This window comes from Colobus angolensis, unplaced genomic scaffold (assembly GCF_000951035.1).
Source record: "Colobus angolensis palliatus isolate OR3802 unplaced genomic scaffold, Cang.pa_1.0 Scaffold165, whole genome shotgun sequence".
Classification (NCBI taxonomy): domain Eukaryota; kingdom Metazoa; phylum Chordata; class Mammalia; order Primates; family Cercopithecidae; genus Colobus; species Colobus angolensis.
In genome coordinates, this window is record NW_012114766.1 from 942,619 (window position 1) to 969,502 (window position 26,884).

The 26,884-nt window shown below is 45.7% G+C and overlaps 1 long non-coding RNA gene across 1 annotated transcript in view; it reads left to right on the forward strand.

Moving 5' to 3' along the window:
- The window catches only part of LOC105508649, a 292,669-nt gene extending 277,716 nt beyond the window's left edge, over window positions 1–14,953 (forward strand). Inside the window, exon 3 of the long non-coding RNA XR_001001305.1 lies at window positions 14,470–14,953. This is a non-coding gene — a long non-coding RNA (uncharacterized LOC105508649). The remainder of the gene's footprint in view (window positions 1–14,469) is intronic.
- The last annotated feature ends 11,931 nt before the right edge of the window (window positions 14,954–26,884 follow it).

Here is a 26,884-nt window from a genome sequence, read left to right on the forward strand (position 1 = left end):
AGACAGAGGGTGATCAGGAGATACAGTTAAACTCAGCATAATTCTATGCCTTCAAACTGGGTGGGGGGCACTAAATATTCAAATGTATTTGAAAATAACTATGTGAATCTTTCTGTCAAAACTGTCTCACAGTTCAGATGATAGGTTTCAGCTCAGAAGCTTTGAATGAGCGCCTTTGACTATTTTGTGAATTATGAACCAAAAGCCATCTCCATTGATCAACTTTTATAGAAATTGTAGTTACTAATGCCTTTTGCATTCTAAAATGTAAAGCAAAGAATCATGAGCAATGCTTTTTATTACTATGAACTCACATGGTGGTTCTTTTATGTTTCACTTCTCCATTCCCATGAGGCGGGTGATAATATTTAAATTTGCTCAAGTAACATCTGAGACTTAGTAGGTAAAGCCCCCACCCGGTCAGAATGAGACACCAGGACTTAGTGAGTCCAAGCCCAGTGTTTGCCAGTAAACAAGGAGGTTCTTCATACTATTTTCCAAGCACACATATCATGGAAAGATGCCTGTTAGCTTTGGAGATTCTAACAGGAAAAATCATTATAGTGTCAGATGTTTGGTCTGAAACTTGGAAAAATGATTCATTATAAACCTGAGAAGGCCATTCAAATAATGTATAACTTATCTTTCCTTTATTCCTAAGGAAAAAAAGAAATAGTTCTATACACAACCTCTTTCTCCTCCTCCAGTTCCTAGGTATCTCTCCCTCCCTCCCTTTCTCTCGCCATCCTCCTGACTCTCTTTAGGAATAAAACTTCAGTACTTTGTACATTTATCCATATTCATTAATAATGTCAAGGATGAACCTCACCTTTTCCTCAGTATTATTTCCTGTTTGCCTAAAAATTATTTTATTTTTCAGAAGAATCTTCTTTCTTCTGAAACAAAGAACATGTTCTGATTGACAGCATCCATTCAGGTTGCTCCCCAGAGCAAGCAGTGACCTTCTTTTTCTTGCCTGTTTTTAGAGGAAGCGAGAGCATGGTATTCTTTAAAAAATTCAGCCCTTCATTTCCCCTGGATGCAGAGCAAACAGCACTGTCCTGGCACCGTGAACATTTCTCATGCCCGTCGTTTTCCCAGAGTTTAATGCCAATAAAAATGTCGGGTGCTGTTCTAAACGCTATCTGTGTATCGCCTGGGTTAATCCTCATAACACACATAGAACATAGTCCTTGGTTTCCATTCTGAAGAAAGAAACTGAGTCAGCAGGGAGAGGACCATGGGCTAAGGAACTCGCCAAAGAGAAGAGCCAGGAAGCGGCTCCAGGGTTTCTGCTTCCAGAAGGGTCTCCTGCAGCCCAGACTCGTCTCTTAGGGACCTCAGAGCTCAGTCCAGGGCCCGGCACATTGCTGCCAAGGGCTCCTCTTCAGACTGTATGTTTGGGAAGCTGGGCCACTTAAGTAAGCTACATTAAGCCACCATGACTTGGCTAATGTTTTCCTATGCTTCTATTTTTATCACTCATCAAATATACTTTTCTGTTTGTTTCCTACCATTCATGATATATAATTGTGAATTGAATATTCTCACCATGCTATAATCTAGCTGTGTTCCCGCACTAAGCTGCTTAAGAAAGACAAGCAGCTGAAAACAGGAAACCTGCATTTTAGCTAATCTGTGTTATTGATCCTGAGCAAACGTATAATTTTCACTATCTTTTGAAATACAGATAATAACCATCGGTGTCATTGGTCTCATCTGAAATGCCACACACGGCCCCCATGTGGTGTTTTCATTTTTCCCATCACATCATCTCATTTTAGTGGTGTAGAGGCCAGTCTGCAGGAGGGCTGAGCGGGGCCCGGAACCCCAGGCTCCAGGTTTCAGGCGTGATTCCCATTCCCGCTGCTAATGTGGCCGGCAGAAGGCTCTGTCCCCATGTGGAGGAGGCGTCATCCCCTCTCACTGACTGTCCAGCACCTGCTCTGCCCCCACATGGAGGAGGCGTCATCCCCTCTCGCTGACTGTCCAGCACCTGCTCTGCCCCCACACAGAGGAGGCATCGTTCCCCTTGTCGCTGACTGTCCAGCACCTGCTCTGCCCCCACAAGGAGGGGCATCTTTCCCCTCATTGATGACTGTGCAGCACCTCCTCATCTGGGGCCTGTATTCAGGCATCGTTCCCCTCATTGCTGACTATCCAGCACCTGCTCTGCTCTGACACAGAGGAGGCATCGTTTTCCCGCTTGCTGATGGCCCAACACTTCCTCGTTCAGGGTCTGTGTTTCTAGTTCTTTGAATCCCGTCATGTCTTTGCATTCTATAAAACCTCTGCCTTCTCTGGCGTACTCAGACCATTTTCCCAAGATTGACTTTAAATATTTCCCCGCTACTGTGTATGGCCTTGTGATGACAAAACGAGATGCTTACAGCTTCCTCTACACAATCTATTACACCATCAGGGTTTTAAAAATCTCCCTGTAAGATATTTAATCGTCATTCTCCACCTGGAACTTCCAGGGTCCAGAACGATATGGTTAGAGTTTTAGAATCAAAATTCTACTGCATCCCAGACAAATACTCGGCTCTTGATCCAATTTTTTTTATGGAAAAAAAATGAGTTTCTTTCATTACGTGCAATGGAATTTCCTATGATAGCATGACGCTTGTTTTTCAACCAATTGTAGGTACTATATCTATAATAAATATTCCTAGGTTGTGTTTGAATACCATATAACCACTTATTTCAAATTATATCATGCCGATGAAACCAACTCACCTCTTAAAAATAGGGGCTATTTCTTCTTGCTATCTAATCTGATTCAAATCTAACATTAGAAAAGCCAGGTGATTTGTGTTTTTATGTTTTATTAGATAAATAACATAAAAATACCCATCACAAATGGATGTGTTCTTACTAATGCGCTTTGATTTATCTGTGCATTTCAAACTTGCAGGGTTTTACGTTGTCTTGTGTATAACTTACTGAAACCGGTGTTTGGGAATTTGAAAGCAAAACATTGCAGAGGTGGGAAGGCCGCCCGACAGTTAGGCTCTTAAGCCTGGAGTTAGTGGGGCTGAGGCAGCAGGGAGGTGGAAATGCGGGAGGCAGAAAGGCAGACTGCGGGGGTTGAAGAAGGACCCAGCAGGCTTGACGTTGGCATTGAGAATCCCTGGCGCCCCATCCACCCTTTGCTGTAAAGAACATGCTCATCTCCATGGACACTGCTGGTTCTGGAAGTCGATAATTTGTAAAACTGTTCGTGTATCCCCTGCCATGGTCTCACCCACATGTCTTCAAAAAGCGGGAAATCAATGACGAGAATCCCAGTGTCTGACGGCCCCGCGGTGAATGTGTGAGGCGGTGGTGCCGTGGGTTCTGCGTTTATGCAGATGGGCTGCCTGCTGCACCTGCCAGGCTTTGCCAGGGCCATGGATTTTCATAGCCCTATACCCTTTATTCTCAAAAATAGGTTTTTTAAAGTCGGTAGGTCTTTGAAAGCTTCCTCCATATATAAAAATATATTTCCATGTAGCCAGAAAGAAGACAGAGAAGAAGAGACACAGGCAGATGAGGAGGGATGCAGGGGAGGTGAGGGGCAGGGGTCTCTCGTCGTCATGCTGTGCGTGGACAGGAGGCAGGCAGAGGTCAGGCTGGGAGGTCTCGGTGGCGGGATTAGAGGCTTAGACTCCCGCTGTGGGTGGTGCTGTGCTGCTGAGGGCTTTCAGTGAGGGTCTTGGGGTCAGGTTAGTCAGAATGTCTTTTGGAAAGAACATTTGTTGTCTCTGGAAGGAAAGACGTGCAGAGACTCTCGAGGGGTCCAGGAGACCAGATGTTGCTCTGGAGGCTCCCATGGGCTCTGGAAGGCAGTGCCCCATTGTGGTGCAGGTGAGGGGCCTCGCTGGAGGATCCCCAGGGGAATGGGCCTGCCCTCCACCAGCTCCTCCTGACGCGGAGCCTCCGCGTGTGCCAGCCTTAGGAGGGATCCCCCACCCTGTCCCAGCCCAGCTCTGAAAGGGTCCTTCTGCTTGTGTTCCTGGAGCTGCCTCTTGCAGGGTTGCTGTGGCCACACGTTGAGGAGTTGAAGATTTTTAGTGGTTGGGCTCAGCAGGGTGACCCCAGGTCGGGTGAACCCCATTCTCTTCCTGAGCACTGCGGCCACCATGAGGAGCAAGGGAAGGGGCAGGCTCAGAGCCGCGGGCCCCAGGTCTGCTGGCCCTGCGTGTGGAGGCCCCTTCGCGTGTGGAGGCCCCTGCGTGTGTGGAGGCCCCTGCGTGTGTGGAGGCCCCTTCGTGGCCACGTTAGAGCTGCGCGTTGCTTTTCCCTGTGCTGTGGCTCCCAGGCTAATCATCTGGGGCAGTGGCCTTCAGACCACTTGGCTGACCCTCCTGCATCCGACGGACACGTCTCAAGTGGCCTCAACCCTCAGCCTGAGCAGTGAGAGGAGAGCACAGCCTGAGGGCAGCCCCAGGCCCCTCCTTTCCCTGTCCCCGTGCAGAACCCTGGAGGGGAGAGATGAGATTGTTCTGGCTTTAACAGAAAACCTTGGAAACTGCAGCTTTCAAGAAAACGCGAAGGCCCAGAGGAGAATGGTTAACGATGCCCATCCTGTTGTAACTGGGTGTGAAGTAGAAAGGCTGGATGTTGTTTTGACGTGGCCTTGTCATGATTAAGTGGATTAGTCATTCAAGGCTTGGTAGAAGAGTCTGATCTAAGAGTCTAAAGATGCACTTTCCTATTCTGGATCTTTCAAATAATGATTAAGCCATGCAAAATGTTCTCAAATAGATTCTCATTCTCCCAATTTAAAAGTAAAACAAAATAAACCAGAGGCTTTTTATGTTTCCATGCTTGCCTTTTTAGAGAAGAGCAGCCCACATTTGAATACGGTCGTGCACCGTATTCCGGTGTCGTGTGTGGTGAGGGCTGCTCCCGGTGTTGTGCAGTAAGGACCCGCTCCCGGTGTTGTGCAGTGAGGACCCGCTCCCACTCCCGGTGTTGTTCAGTGAGGGCCAGCTCCCGGTGTTGTTCAGTGAGGGCCGCTCCCAGTGTTGTGTGCAGTGAGGGCCGCTCCCAGTGTTGTGCAGCGAGGGCCGCTCCCGGTGTTGTGTGTAGTGAGGACCCGCTCCCGGTGTTGTGCAGTGAGGGCCGCTCCCGGTGTTGTGTGCAGTGAGGACCCGCTCCCGGTGTTGTGCAGTGAGGGCCGCTCCCGGTGTTTTGTGCAGTGAGGACCTGTTCCCGGTGTTGTGCAGTGAGGACCGGCTCCTGGTGTTGTGCAGTGAGGACCGGCTCCCGGTGTTTTGTGCAGTGAGGACCTGCAGGGAACAGTGGTCCCATGGGACTATAATGCCGAGTTCTTACTGCACCTTTTCTAAGTTTAGCTGGGCTCAGGTGCACACATACTCGCCTGTGTGCTGGACTGTGTTCCAGCTGCCTGCAGGACTCAGCACGGCCACGTGCTGTGCGGGTATGTAGTCCAGAAGCAACAAGCTGCGCAGCACAGCCTGGGTGTGCAGCCGGCTGGATCGCCGGCTTTGTATAACACACGATGATGGTCGCACCGTGACCAGATTAGCCAACAACACGTTTCTCAGAACCTATCCTTGGTGTTGAGAGACATGAGATTGATTTAGCTACTTGATATTTTATATCTTAGGAGCATGTGTCAGAAATATTGAAGCACTAGAATTTAGTGACTTTTTCTGAGTGTTCCCAAAATATCAACATGCCAAATCAGTCTCTGATAAGAGATTAAAAGCTAATGGTTTGTAAAGTGTTGGAAGTCTGATCTTTACTGGTTTTCAGCCGATCCATAGTGGAAATAAGCCCGGAAGGTGCAGCTGGTGACTTAACCTGGACGGAAGCATCAGCAGCTCCATGAGGCAGGGTGGTCGGCACGTGTGTCTCAGGACACTGGCAAACTGACACTCCCCAAGGGAACTTACAGTTCTTTGCCCACACATAGTCATGTGCTTTCGGTAACAAGAAATCAAAACAAACTCACAATTCCACTTCATGGTCCTCTCTCGCTTTCATGTACAGACATGGCCATTGGAATCACATTTTAAATTTTACTTAGGGCCGGGCGCGGTGGCTCACACCTGTAATCCCAGCACTTTGGGAGGCCGAGGCGGGCAGATCACAAGGTCAGGAGTTTGAGATCATCCTGGCCAACATGGTGAAACCCCGTCTCTACTAAATACAAAAAATGAGCCAGGCATGGTGTCACATGCCTGTAGTCCCAGCTACTTGGGAGGCTGAGGCAGGGGAATTGCTTGGACCTGGGAGGCAGAGGTTGCAGTGAACCAAGACTGTGCACTCCAGCTAGGCAACAGAGTGAGACTCCGTCTCAAAAAAAAAAAAAAAAAATTAAACAGGTAAAAACTGATTAAAATTTAAAGGCAAATTTACGCTCTTCTGGAACTGAAGCAAGTCTTATCACTCACATTTGCAGCTATAATCCTAATGAAGTTTGGTGAAATGCTGGGGGGAGACGTCGATATTATTTTGAGAGGGGCACCTGCTCCCACAAGCCTTGCAGGAAGCCTGAGAGTTTGCCAGCATTGCCCCGTAGGTGGCCTCTGCTGTCTTGATTTCATTTTTGCTTAGTTTTCTCGTAACTGTGGATACAGTTCGAGTTGGTGCTGGTATGTCCCATTCTCCCACATTGCACCTTTTCACGTGTTAACGGGAATCCTGCGTTTTACGATAGGAAAGAACTGGTCCTTACGGCAGAGGCCCACTGAGGAGCAGCCTGGATTCCCGGCTGGGAGCCCTGACTCTGAAGTCAGCAACCATGGGCCTTGGACTCCCAGGTCCACGTTTGTTAAGTGAGTCATGACAGGTGTGCCACGAGGCTCTGATTCTAATCACGGTCAAGGGATCCTGCACATGTAGCCCGTGTCAGGCACTTCACACAAGTTATATGAGATGATGCAAGGAGTGGTGTCGGACGCAGAGTGACCTTTAGGTAATGAGCCAGAAGTGAGGTGTGTTATTGACAAATGCACTCCAGCCTCTCTAGATTTAAAAGGTGTTATTTGGAAAAGGAGATGTTTGGATTGATGGGAAGTTTAATGTTCTATTTTATTGATATAGATATGATTGCATGGGTGTATTGTATTTTTTCTCATTTATTATTCAAAAAAGTAATAAAAAGCAACTCACAGATATGACAACAGACGTTCAAAGTAAAACAGTATCGACAAGATAAACCAGGATCAGAAGGCACCTGTCAGCGTGACCCGCCGTCGCTTGAGATAAGCCAGAAATTTAGACTTGTGTCTGGATAGCCGAAAAAAACATAGGGATGGAGGCTCAATTAGGTGACTCATGCACCCATTAGATGAAAGCAGACGCCGTGTTTTCTGAACCACAACCGTACCTGGTCCCCCCGCAACAAGGAGACACCCCCTGGGTGTTTACCGGGAGGCTGTAAAGCACGGCATGGACCAGCATCTCTGTAACCACGGCAACCAGCAACCAGCCTCTTCCTCCCAGGCAGGGCATCCCAAGACAGGCCCACCAGAGGCCTGACGTTTGCTGCAGTCATCTGTGGGGGGAAATGGGAGTGCAACACAACACGCCCCCCAGCTCTGCAGCAGCCAGGCTGAGAGAACAGAGACGGGCCTCCCTGATGAGGAGAAGGGTGGCCTTCCTGCACAGCGTGTCCCCCAGCTCTGCAGCAGCCAGGCTGAGAGAACAGAGACAGGCCTCCCCGATGAGGGGAAGGAGTGGCCTCCCTGCACAGCACGCCCCCTAGCTCTGCAGCAGCCAGGCTAAGAGACCAGAGATGAGTCTCCCTGATGAGGGGAAGGGTGGCTCTGAGGGGCCAGTCCTGGCTGTGTCCCTGCTGTTGCCCAGAGCACAGCTTACTCCATATACATTTCCTCATGCCACTCAGTTTTCTTTAGAAGGATGCACATTATTTTCCTTAATTTTGAGAAAAAATGTTTATTTTTTAATGTTATGGGAAATATAAAATGCTGCACTCGTTTTATAACAGAAGAAAAGCAGTAGTCCAGCCTACACAGGGTTCGCTGGAATCTTTCAGCTACTTTTCCTGGGTTTCAAGGGCCCCATTAGTAGCCACTCGGAGTCAGGGGTGCCAGGCGTGTGCCTGTTTTCAGGAAAAATGAGTGACTGGGTTAGTCACCCAGGCTGCTGTAACACGTTGCCATAGATGGGCGGCTGAAAACAGCACCTTCGTGTCTCACGGTTCTGGAGGCTGCGAGCTCCAGATCCAGGTGCCGGCAGGTGGGGTTTCTGGTGGGAACCTTCTCCCTGGCTTGCGGGAGGTGGCTTCTCATGCTGTGCTCACGTGGGGGAGCTCATCCCACCGTGGGTTCTCCACCTGCATGATCTCATCCCACCCAAACCACTTCTCAATGGCCACACCCTCCTCATACTGTCCCACTGGGGGTTAGGGCTTCACCGTGTGAATTTAGGGCGACATGAACACCTGCTCCATATAGCAACTTGCATGAGAATGAACATGGGCACCGTTCCACACTAGGTGAGATGTTTCCTGGACACGGGCTGCGTTCCACAGTAGGTGAGATGTTTCCTGGACACGGGCTCCATTCCACACTAGGTGAGATGTTTCCTGGACACGGGCTGCGTTCCACACTAGGTGAGATGTTTGCTGGACACGGGCTGCGTTCCACACTAGGTGAGATGTTTCCTGGACACGGGCTGCGTTCCACAGTAGGTGAGATGTTTGCTGGACACGGGCTCCGTTCCACACTAGGTGAGATGTTTCCTGGACATGGGCTGCGTTCCACACTAGGTGAGATGTTGGCTGGACACGGGCTCCGTTCCACATTAGGTGAGATGTTTGCCTTGGGTTTCTGGTAAGATATGCTGTGTTACAGATATTTCCTGTATTTCTAGCTTGTGAAGGGTTTTTATCCAGAATATGTTTTGAATTTTATGCTTTTGGGGGACATGTGAGTTATTTTTTCCTCCCTTGATCTATCAATGAGACGGTCCGGTTTTTCGATGCTGAGTCATTCTTCCATTCCACTGGATTTGATTGACAGATACTTTAATTAGAATGTTTGTATCTTCATAAGTGTGACTGTTGTGAATTAGAGAGGATTGATGGTGTCTTAAGTTTGACCAGCTGTGAAAGAATACAGGTTGCATTTAACTGTCAGCACAGACTAGAAGAAGATGGTGTGTGTGTTCCCAGATAATGCACAAAGGTTAGTGCTGTGATCTCATAATGAATGACAGTTTTTCATTATATGTGTTAATTGTGAAATCAACAAGTCAACCTTATTTGACAGCAGAAAGCTACCGTCGTATTTAAAAGACGTAAATTTGTAGAAATCGAAAGCCCTGTTTCTGATGACTTTTAAATCCTGTAGTCTTTATTTTGTTTTTGGTGCTTTTTATTGCAAAATCTCTTCTATTAATCGGTTTATGTTAAAGCCTTGTATAAAAACTAGACTGCCTGAAGCATTGACTGGAGATGGGTTAGTGAGGGACTAGCAAAACCAGCTGGTAGATACAAATGTCTGTAACATTACAGTTAAGTTACTTGTCTTTCCTGAGTGGTTAAAAGAGGAGCGCAAGGTTGAGAATCAACCAAATAATTAAAAGACTAGATTATCTGCAGCAGTGAGTACAACACTGCTTGGTGGGTTTTCTTAGTAACACTTATTTACTGTAACATATATGTGTGTACCTTGGTATAGAACTGAGCTGGCATCCACTCACCCAACACAGTAAAGCCAGACGCTCACACCGCAGTTTTGGAGTGATGTAAAGGAAGGCGTTTATTGCAGAGCGCTAGGCAAGGAGGCCAGGCGGCGGCTGCTCTAATCCTGGCCTCCCCGATGGCTGCAGCAAGGATTTTTAAAGGCAGGGGTGCAGAAGCTACAGGCAATATCATAAATCAACCCATGGAGGCCACACATGTTTAAGCTTGAAAGGGCAGGACACCCTGTTGGGGCTCACGGATCATAGATGGATTCAGAGATCTTTTCATTTGCAACTGGTTAAAGAAGAGAAGCTTTGTTTAAAAAATCGGGGGTCAACAGAAACATGTTAACTTGCTAGGAAGACTTTCTCCAAGGCCCTCAGGAAGAATTCAGAGCAAAGGGCAATTCTTGTAGTTGTGTCTTCACTTCTCCCTAATCTGGGGTCTGTGTGTGGTGGGGTCCTTATGGGGTCAGAGCCTGTGAAGTTCAAGGGCAATATCCAGGTGTTATCTTTGGTTTGGGGAAGAAAGCAAACAGCTCTGGAGCTCTGGCTTCCTTGGCTATTGTTTTAGGTGATTACCTTCTTAACAAGCTACTTAAGTACCCCTGGGGCTAGCTAGATACCTGGAGTTTTTCTGAAAAGAACTCTGGAATTTTCCTTCACTTCCAAGCATGGGGGTTTGCAGGCTCCTAAAGTGGGGGTTTCTGCTTCATTTCAACTTCCCTGCAGAAGATTATGATTAAAAAATTATCAAAAACAAATTCATTTTTCTGTAAAACCAGGAAGTTATCATGAAATTATATTGATCATTAATAGAAGTCATTATGAGAAATATATATGAATAAAAATATATATTTTTTGCTTTTAGAAGGGACTCAGAATGATAACTAATAGATTTGTCTTCTGGAAAAAAAATTAAGTCCAACTTTATCAGAAATAGATTTCTGGAACTGTGACTATTTTGCCCAGATTATAAAGCTGGCTTGGAATTAAGAAGGGCCTGGACACAAACACTTTACTCATCAAGTCATAATAAATATTATTCAGATTTTATTACAGCATAAATTCTAGTTTAGCCAGCATCACAAATGTCAGGAATTCATATTAATATTATTAATTATATGAATGTGAGCAATAGAATGAAGAGTAATCTAAAACCGGACTTTGTTTTGGATTTCAAATAACAGAGTAGTATTTAATTTGTAATGAACATCACATAGTTGTTTTGTACAATCATAAAATGCATATTGGGAATTGATTAATCTTTTTTTTTTTAAGTTCAGTGGTACAAGTGCAGGTTTGTTACACAGGTAGATGTGTGTCATGGGGGTTTGTGATACAAATTGTTTCCTTATCCAGATATTAAGCCCAGTGTCCATTAGTTACTTTTCTGGCTCCTCCGCCTCCTCCCCCTCCACCTCCCACAGGCCCCTGTGGATGTTGCTCCCCTTTATGTGTCCCTGAGTTCTCATCATTTAGCTCCCACTTATCAGACAGAATGTGCATATTTGTTTTCTCTCCATTAGTTTCCTGAGGATAATGGCCTCCATTTCCATCCATGTTCCTGCCAAGGACATGATCTGGTTCTTTTTTCTGGCTGCATAGTATTCCATGGTGTACATGTAACCACATTTTCTTTATCCAGTCTACCAGTGATGGCATTTAGGTTGATTCCATGTTTTTGCTATTGTGAATAGTGCTGCAATGAACGTGCATGTGTCTTAATGGTAGAATTATATATATTCCTCTGGGTTTATACCCAGTCATGGGATTGCTTGGTGCAATGGTGGTTCTGGTTTTAGGTCTTTGAGGCATCACCACCCTATCTACCACAGTGGTTGAATAATTTACACTCCCACCAACAGTGTATAAGCAATTCCTTTTTTTCTGCCAACTTGTCTGCGTGTGTCATTTTTTGAGTTTTTAGTAATAGCCAGGAATTTGTATTAAATTAATGATAGAACATATATTAATATTAATCATATTAATAATGTAAGTAATGTAATCTAAAACATGATTTCAAATTGAATAAACTTGTATGAATTTGTTTTCACACTGCTATAAAGAACTGCCTGAGACTGGGTAATTTATAAAGAAAAGAGGTTTAACTGACTCACAGTTCGGCAGGGCTGGGGAGGCCTCAGGAAACTTAGTCAAGGCAGAAGGAGAAGCAGGCATGTCTTGTGTGGCGGCAGGCGAGGGAGAGTGTGTGAGAGCACAGAAAAAAACCACCATTTATAATATAAACCAGATCTCTGGAGAACTCAATATCACAGGAACAGAGTGGGGGAGACCGCCCCCATGATCCAATCCCCTCCCACCAGGTGTCTCCCTAAATACCTGGGGATTACGATGCAGGATGAGATTTGGGTGGGGATATCAATAGAATCAATATCAAACTCTATTGATTAAACTTTGAATATGATTTTTAGTGCCAAAGAGGGCTCCGTTAAGATGATTCTATTCTTTATTTTCTATTTCCTCCATTCTTGTCACTGAAAAGTGTCCTTCCCCCAGGATTTTAACACCTTCACCTATAAAGCTTGCTGGGATTTGACAGCTTTTTTTTTTTTTTCCTGCTATTGGTTACTTTAAATTACAAGTATAGGCACTTACTCTCTGTAACGTTGTGGGGTTTTTTGTTTTGTTTTTGCTTAACAAATATACGTCAGTTAGTATTTTCCAAGCTGCCTAAGCAAAGCCTTTGTCCCCAAATCCAGTTTCAAGAATTAAAAAGCAGCTTCAGGACACAGTTTCATGAAAACAAAAGCAAAGCTAAGGACCCAGGTGGCTGGCTGAGTCCATCTCGTCTTAGGGAAAAGAGCCTTTGACAGTGCGTCGGCAGAGAGGTGGAAATGGTTTTTATGAAGCATGCAGACATAGTTACCTACACATTTCTCACCTTGGATCCTGGAAGTTTTTTTTTTTTTTTTTTGGTTTGGTTTTTGGGTTTTGTTTTTTCCCATTTCTTAAGAAGCGCTAGACTCTGAAAAGGAGCATGAGGTGTTTCAAGAAACGGAGCATGGCACATCGAAGGGGAAGGACATTCTCAGGGTTATTCCTTCCTCACTGCCTTGCGGCATGAATGTGTTTCAAGAAACGGAGCATGGCACATCGAAGGGGAAGGACATTCTCAGGGTTATTCCTTCCTCACTGCCTTGTGGCATGCCGGGAAGCATCCTTTCCAGGAACTGCAGGTTGGGTACTAAGCCTTTGTTTGAAAAAAGCCAAACCTCTCCATGGATCCCTAAGCTTACGAATGCAGATGATGGCCACTTTTGTGGACAGTATGAGCTGGTGATATTTCTGGTAGAAAAACACGAAGGGGACATTCATGATGACGAAACAGCAGATCTCTGTTGAACACGGGGATTGGCGGGAATCGTCGCAGGGAAGGTTGCCAGTTGTTTAATCACAAGCAATCATTTTTCTAAGTTAAGAAATGAGATTTAAACTGCTTTGCAGTTTGCCTCTTGTCACAGACTGTAGAATCAATGAGACAGATCCTCCAAAAATGAAACTTTATTCAAGTCAAGAAGCTCATTCTCTTCCTGTGCTAAAGATTTTTTTCGCAACCTGCTCACAAAAAATCCACGTGAGTGATTTGAGATTCCCCTTGCCTTCCTCTTGCTTCCAGGGGAAGCTGCCAGGTAAAAGCCATGAGGAGTCCAGTATCTCACTGAGGGGCGGGACACCTGCCTTTGAAGACCCCTGGATTCTGCTGCCCTTAGACACATGGGTTGGGTTGACCCCATGCCTGGCCTCAATTTCCAGCCCTCTCATTTACCAGTGAATACACTTCAAATGTCTTTTAAAAAACTCCTCTCCCGTCAGCCATGAAGGGGGGCTTGTAACTCAGATGCCCCACGGCCTGTCCACTGCAGATGCTCGTGGGAGAGAAGGGAGCGGGACCACAGCCTCCCTGTGGCAGCAACCCTGGACAGCACTCTGGCTCCCCAGACAGGCCGGGGTGGACGCCCTCCTCATCGTCAGGCTGGCTTTGCATAATCAAAGCTTCCTTCATGAGGGTCACGGCAGACAACGTGACTAGCACCAAATACAGTGCCTGGTGTGTAGACAACGTAGAGCACTCAGATCTAGTGCCTGGTGCACAGCAGACCCACGACTCTGAACACGTGACGATGCTCAGTAAAGGCGTCTTTCTCTATGTTCTGCAAATTGAATGTGGATTTCCCCAGCCTTGTGCCCAAAGAGAATGAGAAACCACCTGAAGCCAGCTCTCGAGGCTGGCAAACGCGGAGGCCAGAGAGCAGGAGGACATGGGGCGTGCTGATGGCGCAGGTGCGCCTGGAATCCCAGGCCTGGCTGCTCTCCAGAATGGCAGTTTTTAAATGTCGTGATCTTAAATGACGAAGAGTAAATGCTCAAAACAAACATAGACATTTGACAGCAGCTATCGAGTGCCGGAGGTATTCTCTCTGTGCTGCTTCAGCTTGTGTGTGTGGTACGTCTGAAAAACTGTAACTCTGCCTCTCAAGATGGTGCCCAGCCACCGTGCTAGCTCGGGCCATGATCCCAGAATGGCTCAAACAACAGGAACTTACGTTCTTGCAGTTCTGGAGGCTGGCAGTCCGAGGACAAGAGGGCCACAGCCTGGCTGGTTTCTCCCGAGGCCTCTCTCCCGGCTTGCGGTGTGGCCTCCTCCCTGTGTGCTGCAGCCTCCCCTCTGCACGTGTGTAGGGAGAGCCCTGGCATCTGTTCCCCTTGTTACAAGGACACCAGTCCTGTTGGATTAGGGTTCCCTCAAAACCTCATTTAACCTGGTTTATTTCTTTCTAGGCCATCTCCAGACTATAGTCACATTGGGCTGGGGCACGAAGTATGGATTTGGGGTGTGTGTAATTCAGTCCATAGCACCCACCAAACCACAGAAGCCACCCCGAGCTGACGTCCCACTATCGGTGAGGCCGCAGGACGCTGTCACATTGCTGCATGGAGCCTCTCACTGTCTGAGCAGTCACTGAAGCCGGCCCACACCGTTTTCTTATTCTGTGCACTGGAGCAAAAACGTTTCACTGACTATGATGGGTGATTCCTGAAGTTATATTTGACTCGGAAAAAAATGCATTGGTAAAACTCACTCTGAATGTTTCTAGTATTCAGAGTGCAGGTCAGAGTCCAGGTCACTATCTTTCTATAACGATTGGTATCTGAAACAAGAACACTGGCTACAATGTACAGTCTTGCTCTGTCTACTATATAAACTTCCCCAATGAAATATTTTTCATAAAAATGTTTTAGGAAATGAAAAGTTACAACCTGGTTGCCAGCTCTCTTTTTGTTTTTTTTCTCTTAAGACAGAGTCTCACTCTTGCTCAGGTTAGAGTGCAGTGGTGCAATCTCGGCTCACTGCAACCTCCACCTCCCGGGTTCAAGCAGTTCTCATGCTTCACCCCTGGGGTAGCTGGGACTACAGGCGTGGGCTGCCATGCGGGTCACAAACTCCTGGCCTCAAGCAGTCCACCCGCCTCAGCCTCCCAACATGCAGGATGACAGGCGTGAGCCACGGTGCCCGGCCCCCTCTCTCAATGGAACATTTTCGAGGGCATCACCTCATCACATCCATCCTGCCCCACTGACACCAGGACGGGCAGCTCTCAATCCCTGGATGCCATGGTTCCAAGCAGAGTGAGCCTGAGAATGGATTTGAGGGGAAGCAGGTGTCTCCTGGCTCACTGGTGCTCAGCTTTGGAGAGGGCAGCCCGTTGGAAACCCGAGAAGACGCTGAGAAGTTCAAGTGCGAATAAAGTGCTGAGTGACATTCCCGACCTGACATTCCGATGTGACATTCCCGACATCACATTCCCGACCTGACATTCCCGATGTCACATTCCCAGCCGGTCGTTCCCGACCGGACATTCCCGATGTCACATTCCCGACCTGACCATTCCCGACGTCACATTCCCAACTGGACATTCCCGACCAGACATTCCCGATGTCACATTCCCGACCGGACATTCCCGATGTCACATTCCCAACCGGACATTCCCGACCAATTCCATCTTTAAGTGGAATGTTGCTGGCCCCCCTCTTAGGTCTGGAAAAATCTTTTCTGAAGCCAAGTTCCAGTCTGCAGCGGTGCCTTCTCTTCCTGTTTATTTACTAGCGCTGGCCTGTGTGGCTGGTGGGAAGTGTTCACCCTGCCTCGGACTCCTGGCTGGTTACGCATCGTTCTGCTTGAAGGAACTTTTGAAATTGTTCTGAAGTCCTAGTTGTTCAGGTGTTTCCTTGGGTGATGACTGCATTTCCTGGGTGCCTGTTGCCGGCCTCTCCAGCCTGGCGGGGGGGACGTGGGTGCGGGTGGCCTGCTGGGCCGCCTGTGAGACTAGGGTATGTGCAGGGCGGGGGGAGCTCCCAGCCACCAATGGCTGCCCCTCATTGCCCCGTGTTCTCTGCCAACATCTGTGCTTATCTTACAAAAGCAGGTCAGTAAGCACTGTCTCAGCTGAGGCCGCCGGGACGCAATACCGTAGGCCAGGCAGCCTTGGCAGCAGACATTTCCTTCTCACGGTTCTGGAGGCTGCAAGGCCGTGATCAAGGTGCAGCAAGTGTGGAATCTGCAGTGGACGGTGTCCTGGCTCACAGATGACGCCCTCTTGTGTGTCCTCACGTGGGGCGAGGGGCGAGGGGCCTCCCTGGGCCCTGTTATTCAGGAACTTCACCCTCTTAACCTAGCCACCTCCCAAAGCCATCACCTCAGGGGTTAAGATTTCACCGTGGGAGTCTTGGGGACGCAAACATTCAGCCCATGGCAAATAGGAAGCCCACAGATCACTAATTAACGGGAAGCCCAGAGAGACACTTTATCAAGGGAAGAGTGAGACCACCTAGAACTGGCACCTGACGCACCCATATTATTTCAGGACCTTTGTGGAGAGGGAGTGAGGATGGTGCCTGGCACAGGTTTTGGGGTCTGACAGTTCCCAGGGCCTCTCTCAGCACTGTAAGTGTATTAACTTATTTAATTCTCATCAGGGGTCTAGGGCGTAGGGTTCTGTTACCGGCTCCAGTTGAGGTGAGGGAAATGCGGGGGAAGCGAGGGGATTTCCCTGAGGTCACACGACTGGTATTTGGCAGAGCGAGGCTTGAACTTGGGTATTCTGGGGCCTGAGCCAGCCTTGGTGCCCTCTCCACTATACAGGAATATGGCGCATTTTCGTAACATTTTGCATTTTAAGTGGTGCTTTTTTGCTGTGTAAGCATCATATCAGTGTGGCTATCAGCCCAGTAGGAAGAATCATCTCCCATTTCCATTACAAGGAAACCTAGATTCAGAGCAGATACAGCACTCGGAGGTGCGACCAGGGCTACACAAAACTCTGGGCCTCAGCGCTCATCCTGCTCTGCCAAGGGCATTCCTGGACGAAGCATTGCCGGGTGGGTGACTTCGCCTCTGCTCCTTGCAAGGCCCCGGCACGGTCCCACGCCTTCCCTCTGGCCTCCCTTCCATCTGGAAGGCAGAAGAGGGCACGCACCTGCTCCGTCCTCTTTGTAGTCTCCTCCGTGCCTCGTGCCCCAGGGCACTCATTCCCCACCAGTGGTCTGTCCCAGCAACTCCCAGAACCAGCCCTGGTGCCCCTCGGAGGCCCCTGGGTCCCACGCACCTGATCAGAGACCTCCTGGGGCTCTGGCCCTGACCCTCCCTTCCCTCACTCGGCCCGGCTGGGGGCTGACTTCCCAGGTCGTCCTCCTGTAGTTCTTGCTGCCTTGTTCTTTTTAAATTCCCTGCCTTGACCAGGCACGGTGACGCACGCCTGTAATCCCAGCACTTTGGGAGGCTGAGGCGGGCAGATCACTTGAGGTCAGGAGTTCAGAGACCACCTGGCCAACAGGGTGAAACCCTGTCTCTACTAAAAATACAAAAATTAGCTAGGCACGGTGGCACGTGCCTGTAATCCCAGCTACTCAGAGGCCAAGGCAGGAGAATCGACAGAAAAATCGCTTGAACCCAGGGGCGGAGGTTGCAGTGAACAGAGATCATGACACTGTGCTCAGGCCTGGGTGACAGGGCAAGACTCTGTCTCAAAAATAAATAAATGATAAGTTATCTGTCTTCTTCATTGAAGGTGTGGCAGGCAAGTGGTTTGGTTTCCTTGGACCTGTCTTTGTTGAGTTCAGGACTCTGCTGTGTGCTGTGGACGGTAATGATGGGGAGGCCATGCTGTCTGGAAAAGGTAGCTTTCTCCTGGGGAGGGGCTGAGGGGCTTTTACATAGGGGCTGGGTCATGATTTCTAATGCAGGTGTGGGAGTGACGGGAGTGCTCAGCTGAGATTAGAGAAGGGTGTTCGTTTCCAGTGAGTGTTGAAAGTTGAATACTTTTTAAATTAACTCATTTTTAAGTTCTGTAACTGGATTTCCCAACAAAACTGACTTTGGGCTACAGAAACCCAGTTGAACCTGATTTATTTTATGCTTGATAAAGCATTTCAAGCATTATTTTATGCTTGAAAATTCATGGGCACAGGAATCAGAACTCTTGAATTCAACACACCTGATGTTGAGAAGAAAGCCTATATTATTAAAAAAAGAAAAATGTAATCCAAAATATTGGTGTTGTTGTCAGACGGGATCTTTCTTATATGATTAATGGGAACACAGACAGCCATAACCTTTATAGGAGATTACACCAATTCTAGAATATTTTTCCTGTGGACATACTCAAAGACATGGGTAAATAGTAGCAAAAATTTGGAAACAACCTTGAACCTTCTAACATAGAGGAATGAGAAAATGAATTATGTACCAAAAACTTGGCAATAAAAATCATAGTTTTGAAGAATATTTAATAACACTAGTAAAGTGCTTAACATATAAAAATGACTGAAAAAGATGACTCAAGGCTGAATACTAATGATATTTATACAAAAGCTTAATGCTTATGCTTAGATTTTACATGATTTCTTTGTTTCTTTATGTTTTGAAAAATATTTTCAAAAATTTCTGAAATGAACTCATATTAAGTTTATAATTCTTAAGCATGCGATAAACATTGTGTATCGAAAAATTCAAAAATAAGTAAGCTTACTTTTTGCTTAAGAATGGTTTGGAAAAATATATCAAGGTATTTTGCTGCTTTTTAGATGATTTAGAAATGTCCATATTCTGCGTACATATGTAAGTTTTCTTTTATTGCTATGAAATTGCCATTTTTTAGACAATTGTTTTTCATAGGAAATCTTTAGAAAGTAAATTTGCATTTTATTTAAGGATTTCAAGATCTTTAAGGTTCTGAAAGGTTGCTGTACAGTTTTTTGTGTGTATTAATTGGATAATAAAATTATGCATCATAAGGTGGTTCACCAACAAATTGAAGAGTTCTACAGTTAATTTTTCTCTGAAGAAGAAAAGTGTGACACATAAGCCATGAGTTCTGAGCATCACATGCCTCATACTTTTAAATGTAATAGAAAATGAGTCGGTAGGCTTAGCACATCCCTTGAACGTAGAGATTTTCAGTAAAGAAACTAGATAGAGTGTTCGTACGCAGAGATCAGCAGGGAAGCCAGTGTTGCCTTACCGCTTCGACAGATATTCGTGAACTATTTGGGTCTAGTGTAGAACATGTTTTGTAAAAGTGCCATAAGAAGAGAACACGTGGCATTTCTGCCGTGAAGAGCTGGAAAGGGCAGATCTTGATTCCTGCTTGTCCTGTGAGCCCTGGCGTCACAGGGTTTTGGGAAGTGCCTCGACTTTGGGGAAGTGGTAACGGCTGTTCCGTTAGCTGTTGGAATGGCTTTGCCGGGGCAGGACAGAGCTGCCATTGTCGTGCCTGCATTGCTGGAGTCAGGACAGTTCTAGGCATCGGGAGGGTGAAGGGAGGGAGGTTAGGCAGAGGATTGAAAAGCAAGGAAGGCCAGCCCTTCACGAGAGACCCAATGGGAGGAGGAGACGCTGGGATCATGGCAGGGGGAGCCGCAGGCAGGCAGGGCACACCCAGGTTTCCGAAGAGCCAAGAGGGGTCGCATCTCTTTCCTTTCAGAATTGCTCATCATGTTCTCATAGAGACTTTGGAGAGCAGAACTACACAGGATAGAGGCTGTTTTTCCTGAGATTGGATTTATAGGAAGCTTGTGGGACAGCATCCCCTCTGCAGGGGCCTCCCGAGTGTGGGGACTGCTGGTCACGAGGCCCCCAGCTGCTTGACGTTAGTGCAGTGGCCACCCTCCAGCCAGGGTTCTCTCCTTTATCAATTGGGGGAAACAGTCTCTCCCAGTCTCTGCTGCTGTTGTCTGTATAAAGTTACTATATGACAAGGGTAAACTGAAAACACATATCATGTGCTGGAAAGGACAGAAAGTTCCATAAACTGACCTGAATGACGCACTGAAACATGGACGTCCTAAGCGGGGTGTCTGTCTGAAATGGGCAATAAGGAGAATTTCTCTAAAATCTCTGCATTCAAAGTTTTAATTTACTGTTTCACCACTCTGAGTCTCTCTCCCCTTAATATCTTTATCAAACTCGCAGTTTTTGGTTCCACAATTTCTTTCCAAAAAGCTACAGACAGGATGTTTACTGAGTTGTGATAGCAGTGATTGAGGAACTGGAACAGGAGCCCACGGGTGTGGTGGATTTCAGCAAGACGCTTCAAATTACATCTGGTCAGCACTCAGGGCTCTCTAGGCTGCCTGGGCGGGAAGTGCAGTTCTGCAGGCGACATCTCAGCGGCTTCAGAACAGGCCTCTCCTGCCCTCACCCACGCTGCCTGCTATTTGGCCCACGGATGCTACATGCTGGCCACCCCGAGTCACTGGCTACCTTCATCTTGTTCTCTGTTCTTTCAAACCCAGCCTCCCCAACAGTCACCAGCACCCCTGTGTGCAGGCATTGTTGCTTTCCCTCCTGTGCAGTGCTGGGCCCTCCTGACCTGCACCTGTGCCCCTCACTGAGGGTCTGTGCAGTGCTGGGCCATCCTGACCCGCACCTGTGCCCCTCACTGAGGGTCTGTGCAGTGCTGGGCCATCCTGACCCGCACCTGTGCCCCTCACTGAGGGTCTGTGCAGTGCTGGGCCCTCCTGACCTGCACCTGTGCCTCTCACTGAGGGTCTGTGCAGTGCTTGGCCCTCCTGACCTCCCGCACCTGTGCCCCTTGCTGAGGGCCTGTGCAGTACTGGGCCCTCCTGGCCTCCCGTACCTGTGCTCCTTGCTGAGGGCCTGTGCAGTACTGGGCCATCCTGACCTCCCGTACCTGTGCCCCTCGCTGAGGGTCTGTGCAGTGCTGGGCCCTCCTGACCCCGTGCACCTGTGCCCCTCACTGCGGATGCAGCTTTCTGTCTCTGTTATGTAGCTAGCTCAGCTAGCTACATAACAGAGGACTAGATGCATGTGTGTTATTTGAATGTCATAACAGATAAGGGACGTCAAGATAATTAGGTGGAATTTTGGAATACCTGGAGTTAGGACAATATTCGACACAAAGCGCATCTTAGTCCTGTTATTACCGCCAGCACCACTTGTTCCCTCCATTGCATACCTTTCCCCTGCGTTCAGAATGTGAGGAATGATATCGAGTAAATTAATGAGGGGAGTCACGGAAGAATAGAGATGAGGCAAAAAGAAAGGAGGGGAATGGCTTCCAGCAGGCGCATTTTCACCGCCCTGTGCTGGAAAGGCACTTAGGAAGATAATGAATATAAACTCACACTATCTGGACACAGATGGAGAGTGCGGCGGAGCATTCGAGTGGATGATTAAAGAGAAAAACAAATCAGAAGGTAAAATTACTGTTTATGGGCCAGGGAGGCCATGTCGTGAAGTTCAGTGGAATTGTGTTTTAGAAAGAATGCTGTAAGAAATCTAGAAACTGTGAAGATGATAAAGACAATGAAGATTATGGTGAGCTTTCTTGTTTCTTTGAGGCTTCTGAATGCTCCTACCCAGTCTGTGTCCTGCTCTGTCTGGACGTTGCAAATGAAGGATTCTTGCTTTGTTGGTCTCCATCCTTCTAGCCACCTCCAGAAGCTACAGGAAATAAATTCTCTTTCCATCCTGGTCCCTTTGCCACCCGCAAATACAGAGAAGCTGCGTCTAGGTAAATATTAATCTCTGCTTCTGCTTTTCCTTCCTTTGTGCTGTGAATATAGGCCCTGTCTGCAGTTTTACTGTTGGCTGAAGTAGCCCATGCTCTAGGGTCCATCCAGGAAACACGCAGCCCACAGTCAAACCACAGACGGCCTGTATCCACAGTCGAACCACAGACAGCCTATATGCGCCATCAGACCACAGATGGCCTGTATCCACAGCCAGACCGCAGGCGGCCTGTATTCACTGCCAGACCACAGGTGGCCTGTATCCACAGTCAGACTGCAGACGGTCTGTATCCACAGTAAAACCACAGACAGCCTGTATTCACAGTACAAAGGAAGGAAAAGCAAAAGCAGAAGTTAATACTCACCTAGACACAACTTCTCTGTATTTGTAGGTGGCAAAGGTACCAGGATGAAAAGAGCATTTATTTCCTGTAGCTTCTGGAGGTGGCCAGGAGGATGGAGACAGACAAAGCAACCAGAAACACAACTTTTCGCCCAGCCACCATCCAAAAACACAGCTTCCCCCACCCAGCCACCATCCAGAAACACAGCTCCCCCCGAGCCACCATCCCTTCAGGGAGCTGCTGTTTTTAATCCCCTCCCATGGGTTATGAATTGTGTCTGGCGTGGTGGACCCTGGAGCGTGGGCTTGTTGGCTGTGGTTCCGCTCACCCAGCATGGGGCCTGGGAGACCTGGCTGAGCTGGTGTGCGGTGTCCTCCATACATGACTCCACTGTTGTCTCCTATCCTGTGGCTGTGTGAGCTTCATTCATCCATCGCAGTGTCAACAGACCCCTCTCTGCCTTCCACTTCTCTCCTCCTCTTTTCTAGTTTGAAACTCTTACCAATAATGCTACTGTAAACATCTTCTGCATATGTTTGGTGAATCTATGGATGTATTCTGTTGTGTGTGGGTAGAACCGGGATGTCAAGTGGCAGAGCGTGCCTGTCCCCTCTAACACATCCCAGCAGACATTTCACTCCATCAACCCACACCCCCACTGCCAGGCCAGGAGGGCACCTGCCATGCACCTCCGCAGTCGCGAGGGTGTCAGCTTCTCCATAGGAGCCCCTGCAGGTGTTGTGATGGAATCTTGCTGTGGTTTAGTGTAATATCCTGGACACCCGGTCACCTCGAACGTCTTTTCTTTATCTGCCACCCCATATCCGATAGCCTCTTTTAAGAAGGGCCGAATGGAGTCCTGTGCCCACTTTCATAGTGTGCTGTCTTCGCGGATTCTGGATATGAGGCCCTTTGCAAGCACAGGTTTGCTAATGCCTCCTGCTCTGTGGGACATCTTTTCATTCTCTTAAGTGGAATCTTTGATGATCAGAGGTTCTTACATGTAATTCAGTCCCATTCATCAATATTATCCTTTGTAGTTAGAACTTCTGTTAGGTTTTGAAAGCATTCCTGTGTGTATTTAGACCTGTAATATCTCTGGAACTGTGTGTGTGCACATGTGTGTGTGTGCATGCACATGTGTGTGTGTGGGCATGCACGTGTGTGCGTGTGTGTGTGCGTGTACACGTGTGTAGGGAGATAGGGGACTACATTCATTCCTTTTCCCAAGGCATATCCAGTTGGCCCAGCACCAGCTATTGAAAGGACAAGATGTCCCCACTGTCCTGAAGTGCAGCCTTTCTAAGTTCAAGTCCCCACACGAGGACAGGCCTGTTTCAGGGCTGCCTTTGAGAACCACTGATCTCTTTGTCAGACACTGAGCCAATTCCGCACTGCCACAATTATTGTTATCACCATATCTTGCTTTTCTTGAAATTCTTCCAATACATTTTTTCTCTTCAGAATTGTCTTTTATGTTCCAACCCTGCATTTCCAGATGAATTTTAAAATCTGCTTCTCAATTTTTAAAGAACAAGTCATTGAGCTTTGATTAGGAATTTATGGAATATGTAAATTAAATTTTGGACATCTGGCATCCTTATATCGAGTCTTTCAAATACATTGACAGAGTAGTTTCTTCCGTTTCTTTGGGCACTCTAAAGTTTCTCCCAATGTTTTACAGTTTTCTGTGCATTTGTCCATCTTCCTTAGATTTATCATAGGCATTCGATATTTCCTCATGCTATTGTAAACTTTATGTACATCAAAAAATGTTTTTTTTGTAGAAATGAAACTCTATAAAATAATTTACAGGTTTTTTATTGCTATTGTGTAGAAATAAATTTTTTTCTTAACTTTGATTCTAGTGATCTTGCTATATTTATGTATTATTTAACTCTATTTTTTCTGTAGACATTTTAGACTTTCTACATTTATAAGTTGTCTGCAAATGCCAGTTTTATTATCTTTCTGTTGAAATTCATAAATTGAATGTAACGTTTTTCTCATCAAGATGATTATGTAATTGTTATACTTTCTTTTTCTTTTCTTTTCTTTTCTTTCTTTCTTTTTTTTTTTAAAGACAGAGTCTCTGTCACCCAGGCTGGAGTCCTGTGGTAAGATCAGAGTTTACTGCAACCTTGAACTCCTGGCTCAGGCTCTCCTCCTGCCTCAGTCACCCTAGTCACTGAGACTAGAGGCAAGTTCCACCAAGGTCAGCTAATTTTTTCAGAGAGAGGGTCTTGCTGTGTCACCCAGGCTGAACTTGAACTCCAGACCTAGAGTGATCCTCCCACCTCGACTTCCCAATACCGTGGAATAGTGATTGATTTCTGAATGATAAATGAAATTTTAATTCCTGAAATAAATACAATAATTTTGTAATTTTAAAATTGTTTTAACATGTAATATTTGCTAATGTTTTATTTAGTGTTTTTGTATTTACGTTTACAACAGATTGTCTATTTTTAAAAATTCCTTTGCTTTGGATAAAGTTAATGTGGCCTCAAGACAAGTTTGAGAAGTGTTTCTTTTTCTCTACTTTGAAGAATTTGTATAGTTTATATTATTTATTCTTTAAACATTGGAAATATTTCTGGAGAAGCCATCCACTTCTAGTGGTTCTCTCTTATGTGAAGGTATAATTACAGATTTGATATCTTTTCTAGACAGGACTGTTGAGATTTTTTATTTCTTCTTGTGTCAGTTTTTATAAGTTGTGTTTTCCAAGGAACTTTCCCATTTCAGTTGGATTTACAAATTAGTGATATAAAATTGGTTACACCATCCTCTTAAAATCTTCTCATGTCTTTAGGATCTGTGATTATTTTCCTTTTCAATTCTGATGTTATTTCTTTAAGCTTCTTTTGTTTTCTCTATTAGTTTTAATAGGAATTTATCAATATTACTAGTCTTCCAAAGAATAATAATTTTTTGGTTTTGTTGATTTTTTTCCCTACACTGTGTTTTTAAATTAATTTTTGCTTTAATCTTTATTATTTCTTCATTTGGTTTAAATTTCCTATCCTTATTCTAACTTCTTGTCATTGATGTTTAGACTTTTATCTTCTAATATATGCACTTAAGATTGCAGTTTTATATGTTCAGCTTTAGCTGCATCTCATGAGTATTAATAATTTCATGAACTTCAGTTCAAAACATTTTCTAATTTTCATTTGATTTCTCTTTTGACAAAAATATTTTAGAAGTGTTTTTCTTAATTTTTAAATAATTAGCCATTTTCTAGTTAGCTTTTCACTATTGAGTTCAAATTTAATTCTACTGTAGTCAAATAATATATTCTGAATATATTTTAAGGATTTCAATTACTTGAGCTTTTCTGGGTTTTTTTTTTTAGGTTCCTGCATATGGCCAATTTTGGCAAATGTTTTGTGTGTACTTAAAAAATGAAATTCTTGGCCAGGTGCGGTGGCTCAAGCCTGTAATCCCAGCACTTTGGGAGGCCGAGACAGGCGGATTACCTGGTCAGGAGATCGAGACCATCCTGGCTAACACGGTGAAACTCCGTCTCTACTAAAAATACAAAAAAACCCAGCCGGGCATGGTGGCGAGCGCCTGTAGTCCCAGCTACTCGGGAGGCTGAGGCAGGAGAATGGTGTAAACCCAGGAGGCAGAGCTTGCAGTGAGCTGAGATCCGGCCACTGCACTCCAGCCTGGGTGACAGAGCAAGACTCCGTCTCAAAAAAAAAAAAAAACATGAAATTCTTTTATTCTTGACTTTAGTGGTCTGTATGTATCAATAATTCAGTATTAATCCTTGTGTTCAGATGTTTGAAATATTTACTAGTATTTTCAGATTAATTTATGTGCTTAATTGATCAGATTTATCCAGGTTTGTTTATTTTTGCCTTTGGTTCTGTCAATTTTTGCATCTGATGTTTTGAAGTCACATCATGGGATGTACAAATTCAGATTCTCATACTTTCATGAAAAATTCATTCTTTTATCATTGTGAAATACCCTCTTTATCTCATTCAGTGATTTTGGTCTTAAAATCTACTTATCTGATTTTAGTATATATCAGTTTTCTTTGGGTTAATGATTGCATGTTATGTCTTCTTTCATCATTTTACTTTCATACTTTCTATATTCTAATATTTAAATTTTATTCTTTAAGCATATGGTTGTTTTTATTTTCATCTAGTCAGACCCTATATATTAAATGTAATTCCTGACATCCAGGAATTTCATCTGCCATGTTACTATTCATGTTGTATTCTGCACCTATTTTATAGTCTTTGTTCTCCCTTTCTTCCACCCAGTTGTGTTGACCTAAATTTATCTTTTTTTATTCCACATTTTCCTCTCTTGACTCATCACTTTCACTTTCAGTAGTTCCTGAGGATCACCACAGTCATCTTTAGGTTATCAGAAACTCAGACCAATGGGTGTTATTATCACCTTCCAGAAAATGCCAAGGCCCTGAAAGGCTTAACTCCTCTGATATCTTCCTGCTCTGTATTTAGCCACAAATACGAATTCTGTATGTATGTTTAAGGCCAGTAAGACATCAGTGTTACTGTTTTATGTGGTTGATAGATTTAGTGACCTACATATTCACCTTTCTTTGCTCTTCATTTTTTCACTTATTTCCTTGTTTTTGTCTGGGATTGTTTTGCTCCTCCCTGAAGAGCTCCCCTAATTTTTGCTTTAGTGTGGATCTCTTGGAAGAAAATTCTCTCAATTTTTGCTTGCCTAGAAATGTCTTCATTTCGGCTTTTGGTGAAAAAGATGTTTTCTCAGCTCTAGAACTGTAAGTTGGCAGTTTTCTATTTCAGCCTTTTAAAGCTGTCATTACA